The sequence below is a fragment of the Heterocephalus glaber genome, unplaced genomic scaffold, assembly GCF_053883595.1.
Source record: "Heterocephalus glaber isolate CG9 unplaced genomic scaffold, H.glaber_assembly_v1.0 deba00000546, whole genome shotgun sequence".
NCBI lineage: Eukaryota > Metazoa > Chordata > Mammalia > Rodentia > Bathyergidae > Heterocephalus > Heterocephalus glaber.
The window spans coordinates 24,552,468-24,559,483 of record NW_028258147.1 but is presented as its reverse complement, the minus strand read 5'-3'; positions in this window follow the sequence as shown (position 1 = coordinate 24,559,483).

Sequence of the window (7,016 nt, the reverse complement as noted above, 5' to 3'; positions counted from 1 at the left end):
CTTTTCAATAGAATCAAAGTATATTTTAAATTGTTTACATTTTTAAAAACATAAAATTAAATTTTCATTTTACTCTAATGATGACTCCAACATTAAAAGGCCAGTCTAACAGGGAGGGCACCACCACTAGGCTCAATGCTCAGAGCAGGTACAAAACAAGGCATTTTCAAATAATGCCCATCTGTAAATTTAGGCTTAATTTTCCTCAGTATGCAAATACTATTACAGAACTAACCTAAGCAAAATTATGAATAAAACAAAACTTTGTGTGTCCCTCCATCATCACTCCACCAGCTTCCTGTATTCCTTGATTCCAGCTACAGGTTACTGCAGCCTTCATATTAACTCTAGTTACCATCACTGTCACTTGGGCATTCTGAGTTCCTTTCTTCTTTCTCTCCCCACTCCTCCAAATTTGATCTTTTTCATTTCTCATTCCTACTCTCTGCCAATGAGCCGAGTTAAAACAGATCACGTGAAACAGCCTTTGCTGATAATAAATCAAGGCATTTATCCACCAAGATGATACTTCTGCATATTTTCATTTTTTAAAATGTTTTAATACAAATTTTCCGGGTGCCATGGCAGAGATGGCAAGAGATAATTTTGGCTATGTGGTGCAGGAAAAGAGGAAAAGTCAGAGTCTACTCTCTGAGTAAGAAGAGTAAACAGTGCCTTAGTAGTTCAAGGCTACTCAAAATAATTTTCCTCCCTTTCCTCTAAAAATCTTTTCCATGTATGACATCTATATGGGAAAGGACAGTGGGAACTATTTGTGTAAGCAATAAACACACAATGATTTTCTATTTTACATGTAAGTTAGTGTTTAATCAAGTTCAAGCAATGAAATGGAAGTCATTGACATGCTGCTTAAAAAAAATAAATAAATAAGACTTCTCAATTCTTACTCTTGAAGGATCCCAAAAAGAAAACAATAATAAGGAACATTATCTTAGAATTTATTTTCAGAAAATAACTACAATTTAGTTTTTTTAATACAATACCTGAAATAGCTTCTAAACTGAGATTTGGTCCGTTTAAATGTTATTTTTAAAAAATACAAACAAAAAAGCAACCAACCCAAGTTTCTAGATTCACCTTCTATGAGAAATATGAACTTAATTTTATTCATTACCATAAATTCTAATGATTAATTCTAAAAAAGAGGAAGCAGCCACTATTGTCATTAGAGCACTGGACTTGTATCAATGTAACTTTTAAAAGGAAACTGAGCTGTTTATCTACAAATTGAGAGCAAAAGAACATAAGTACAGATACTCCTTTAGTTACTATGGAGTTACCTCCTGATAAACCCATTGGGTAAGTACAAGGTGCACTTAATACCCCCAGCCTACCAAACATCATAGCTTAGCAACACCATGCCTTATAGAGTATCAGGTGCTTCCCTGGTGATCACAGGGTGCTGACTGGGCGCTGCATCCGCCTGCCACTGCCCAACATGACAACAGATTATCATATTGCATATCAATAGCCCAAGAAAGATCAAAATTCAAAATCTGAAATACAGGCAAAATCTACTGAATGTATATTAATTTAACACCATCATAATTTCAATTAGTCGTAAGTCAGTCTATAGAAGACCTGGGGCTATCTCCAATTTTTATAAAACAAAATATAATTAATTTATTTGTTCATGATGTGTCTGCATTAAATTTGGTTGAAATTCATCTCAGGATAGTGTCATTGCTGAGCTCATACTGTAGAGATTAGCAGTTGTATAAATTTCTGATTAATTTAAAATGAAAAATCTAATTATCATAGGAGTGCTTTTGATGGACAAAAATAGAAAAATTTTTCAAAATGTTGCTTCACTACAGAAAAAAATTATTAAAAGAGCACTTGACTGTGAAAAGGTCATGGGCTACTTGTACCAGACAATATCTATAATATCTTCCAGCTTTAAACATCAATTTCACTGTGCATCACCTTTATTTTTTTAATCTTATATTTATATTTTTATATTAAATTAGACAAAAATCAGATATATTTCTAAGCAGTTTTTAAATTGTCTGATATTTTTAAATGTCTATATTTTACATTTCCTTATTTGTATTCACAAGAAAATAGGTTATCAAAAATATTGTAGTCTAATAACTATACACAGTCTCCTCATATTTATCCACTTACTAAAGTTTTCCAAAAAGGCATAAAATCCACAGAGCAATAACTCCCATTTTAAATAAAGCTGCAAATAGTATTTAAAAGACACTTGAAAATAAAAAAATTAATCATGTAGTTGTTAGTAGAGAAAAGGAAATGGTGAGCATTTTGATAACGTGCACATCCTATTATACAGTTCTTTAGAATTCAGAAATATAAGATCTGATTATAGAAATCTAAAATATCCCTAAGGTCCTTTAAAGTCTTCCTAACTCCATGATCCAAAGTGTCAACAACTAAAGAGTTTAAGCTGCAATAATGAATTTTTGTGAATTCTTTTATAAATTCTTCAAAGATTTTACAAAGACACACCAGTCTATCTAAAACAGGATCAAAGAAACCTAGAAAAATCTCACTCTTTTTGCTCCCTTTTACATAAATACACAGTATGAAATGCCAAGTACCCTTGCTGATGTTCTTCATACACGCACACATACACACACACATAAAAGTAAGTCTGCAACACTCTCAGGCTAGCTGCATCAAACAATTAAAGTCGATAGAGAGACTTAAAATCCAGATCCCAGCACTCCTGACCAGTGCTCTTTCTACTACCAGAAGCTGAAAACTGTTTTTCTAAAATGGTGCTACTTCCTTTAGCTTCCAAACTGCCCACTTCCTGTATCCTTCCCATTTGTCATTCACTTGTTACCCTTATATGTGGTATCTTTTACTCGAAGGTCTGCTCAGATAATGTTGGAATCGTGTTGTCACACCCCTCCAACATCTCCAGTTCTTTTACAGATATCTTACTTCCTTAATATATGGAAATTAAACTTTATCACAGCTTTAACTCTACGCTTCCCTTCAAATACATACCTAGTAACCCATGGCTTTTGACTTATACTTAGTGATACTATGTAGGCTTCATTTGTTTCAAACCTCCAAAAGGTCTAAGGTAACTTGGCGTTATGCATTTAAACTTTATAGCAGTCTTGTTACTGGTTTATTTTGCTGCTCTCTCCAGTTACTGAATAGAACTTTTATTGCAGGCTCCTTGAACCCAAACTCTCCTATCTGCCCAAAACAGACAGTTCCCCCCGCCTGTACAGAGCATGTTCAGCCTATTCATTAATACTTTTCTCACCTGTTCCTGGCTTCTGCTGCCCTCTAGCAGCCATTAGCAGAATGACAGAACTTGAAACAAAGACATTTTTACTGAATTCAATTACTGGATGGGTTGTTTGGGCTTCATGCAACTACAAAACCTCCTCCCCAAGGGGAACTGTGACATACAATCGGTGCCACTTTATGTGAATTCCCTGTCCCTAGGTCTGAATCTGAGCCCAGTTTTAAAGTTAGAGCTATAGTGGGTCTAATACTAATGTCTACACATAAAATAGACCATGCCTTTATTTATTTGCCCATCATTGATGACCATTAATAGTTTGTGTCAAAAGCCAAGTATCTAACACTCCCATCCTTTTTTTTTTTTGCTTTGTTTTTTGTTTTTTCAGCCCTGAGGATCGAACTCAGGACTTTGTGTTTGCAAGGCAGGCACAGTGCCACTGAGCTAAATCCCCAGCCCAAGCCTCCCATCTTTTATTTGAAATCCTGAGTTAGAAACATTTCAAAAGGAAGAAGTGACAAGAACAGTCTAACAATCAGAGATTACATAAATAAATTATGGCACACTCCATAACAATATGTTTTGTGACTTTTAAAAATTATGTTCTCAAATAGTTTCCAAAATTATAAGGAAATGTTTATTATGTAATATTCAGTGCAATGCATAAATACTTTCATTTGAAAAAAAAAAGATTTACTATAAGATCACAAAAAGAAAAGAAGAAAGGAAGGGAGAGATGTTAATGGTGGTTGTTATTTGTGTTACATTACCCAATAGACATACATTATGGTATACGATCAGAAAAGCTCCATCTGTGGATGATAAACTGTGGACCACTTGTGTCCAAATAAATGACTGAGTCTCTGAAAAGAACTCTTATGGTTCATGCAGGTCAATATAGTGATGATTGTGGCAGCATCACAGTCAAGGATAATGGGTTGGTATAGTGTGGAAGGGACAAAAGGTTGCAATGGCATTACAAATTACAGCATTGGTTACATGACAAACTAGAGCATTGGTGACTTTCCTTTGTTGCCTAGGGTTTGGTAGACCATTCCTTTTTGCAAATTAAGTCCATTAAATTTTTCAACAATTTATATGGAAATGGCTTCAAAAATGAGTCACCAAATGTTCTATTACTTTAAGTATGCAAAATTTTGAATAATTTGTGTGAATTATTTGAAATTTTTAAACTAAATATGACCTTTTGTATAACCAGGCTGATCAAGTAGGTCAATCTATTTATATAAACAATACTGGCACTATTGTAGAGTGGAAATTGTGTTGTCAATCACCACAAATGTATTTAAGGTTTCCTGTATGTAGTTGATTTAGTAAAGTTTGTACCAATTTTCAAGGTATGAGGCACATAAAACAGGCTGCAGGCTGTGTATATTTTCAGCATACTTACTAAATATCATCTGCTTTCCCTCATTTCATCTCATTGATCTCATTCTCTTGGTAAATCTCGCTCAAATTTTTATTCTTTCTCATTGTAACAAATTTCTTACCATCCCCCATAGATGCACAAGAATGCATCATGTCAAATTTGCTACCTCAGGAGAAACATGCTGACAGGGCAAGTACTGCTGCCTTGGAGTAAGCAGTTACTGAGCACAATCAGGATCCTTATATTTTTCCTGTTCATTTTTAGAATGGATTTTTGGTAAAGGAAACATTTAAAAGTATATTTGTGTTGGCGCTTCCAAGTGCCTTTCATTGTGTTCACCTTGTATTTTATCAGTTGACTCAGTACAGGTTTCCCAGTGTTTTTCAGTGGTAACTTTACACTCACCACTAAAAGAGATATGAATTCCCAAAAACCACATGCCAAGATTTCCTCTTCACATTTTATGTATTTATCTAACAATGCAACAACCATTTGTTAAATATCTGTTACATGTCAGGTATTGCAATAGGAATTACAACAATGAACACAAATTACCAAAAAGAGAAGGGGTGACAATACAGGGAGGAGGAGAATAAGAAAAGGAAATCTGATCTTATTAAGCTTATATTTCAATATTTTTAAAGTATTTGTTTTACATAGTGAATTTGGATTAGATATTTCTGATCAAACTATTTTGCTAAGCAATTTCAGAACAAAAAATTCTACCACAGTGAGTTCTTCTTGCTCTTTAACTATTTTTTCGAGCTCATTCTCCAATTCTTCTTTTAAAAAAAAACTGAACTTTATTTTCATCAGGCCATATCACCTGTCATGAACATCTTCTGACCTCCATATCAGTCCTTTTAATGTCTTGGAGACTTGAGCTTTTGACCCACACTCATCACTGTCTCCAAAACTACCTATGTCCTTGATGATTTTGGTGCCAACATAGGTGATTCCTCTAAGATTCTGTGTTCCCAGTTATTTCATTGCCTCTCTTCCAATAGTCTTGTCCTCCAGGCTACCTCACCCAGTCACTTTTCATAGTCCTACAGTTATTACTCTTAACTGCAGCCACCCATAATTTCCATTTCAGACATTTCACTCACTAACCTGACTTTTAATCTTTCCAGCCTATGCCTTCTAATTTCTTGACTGTAACAATTCTGTGATCCCATAGAGATGTAATATATGCTCTTGATCCTATCACCTTTTACTGTTTCTTTTCCAACTCAAATCTTCATTTTCTGACTTGCCTAGATTAAGCACATCGTTATATCCTTGCATCCATTTTTTAATATGTTGTCAGCATCCTTGCTTCTCTCTAATTTTTTATACTATCTTTCCTGTTCTGTGCCTGCATCCATTTCACTGAAAATAAAGATACTCACATATCCCATTGCCATTACAATTGTTTCACTGCTTTGAATTTATAGCCAATAATCTCAAGAAGGTGCTTAAATGTTCAGCAATTATACTTCATTCCTTCTGGTCTATTCTACTTCCTTCTGTCCTAGATCAATATTTCATGTTTCCTTGTTTCTCAACCTTCTAACACCATCTCTGCCAGTCTCCATCAGTCCCAGATAATGACACTACATCCTACTTCTTCAAGAAATACGGAAGTAAATCAAAAGGAAAAGTCTATAAACTCATCATGATATATAACTACCAGCCTCATTTTGTGTGCATATACTCTATCTTCTTTACTGCTATGAATGCATTTTCCGTGTTCATAGTAAGATTAATTCTTTCCATGTTTTGACCAAACACTGTTACTGTCACCTACTAAAGAATACCATTCCCGCTATTTATCCATTTCCCCCACCCTCTACTTGATTTTTTCACACGCATAAAAATATACTTTAATATTCATGATCTTAGAAAAATAAACTCTTTTGACCCCACTTTTTATGCCAGTTATTTCTCAACTTCAAAACCCTTTTTTATGTCAGAACTCTAACAAGTTGTCAGTACCTTGCTTTTTTCTAGTTCTGTTCTTCCCTTCTCTTCACCCAATCCAATTGAGCTTTTGTCCGCACCACTCCACTAAGACTGCTCATTTCAGCAATGACTTTCACATTGTTATATTTCAGTTCTTACTTTACTTGATCAGAAGCATTTCCCTTCTCCTTAGAACAGTTTGTTCACTTGGCTTCCAGAACACCTCCCTGAACTTCTTCTACCTCCCTAGTCATTCCCCAGACATCTTTTGTGCAGCTTTCCCTTCATGCTCACAAACTCTAAATGTTCCCATGCCCCAGAGCTCATGTCTATTCTCTTTTACCCTCTTCCCATGCTTCCTTGTCTACCACATTGCTTTAGATACTACCTATATGATGAACTTTCCCTAAGCTTTACCTCCAATCCAAATAT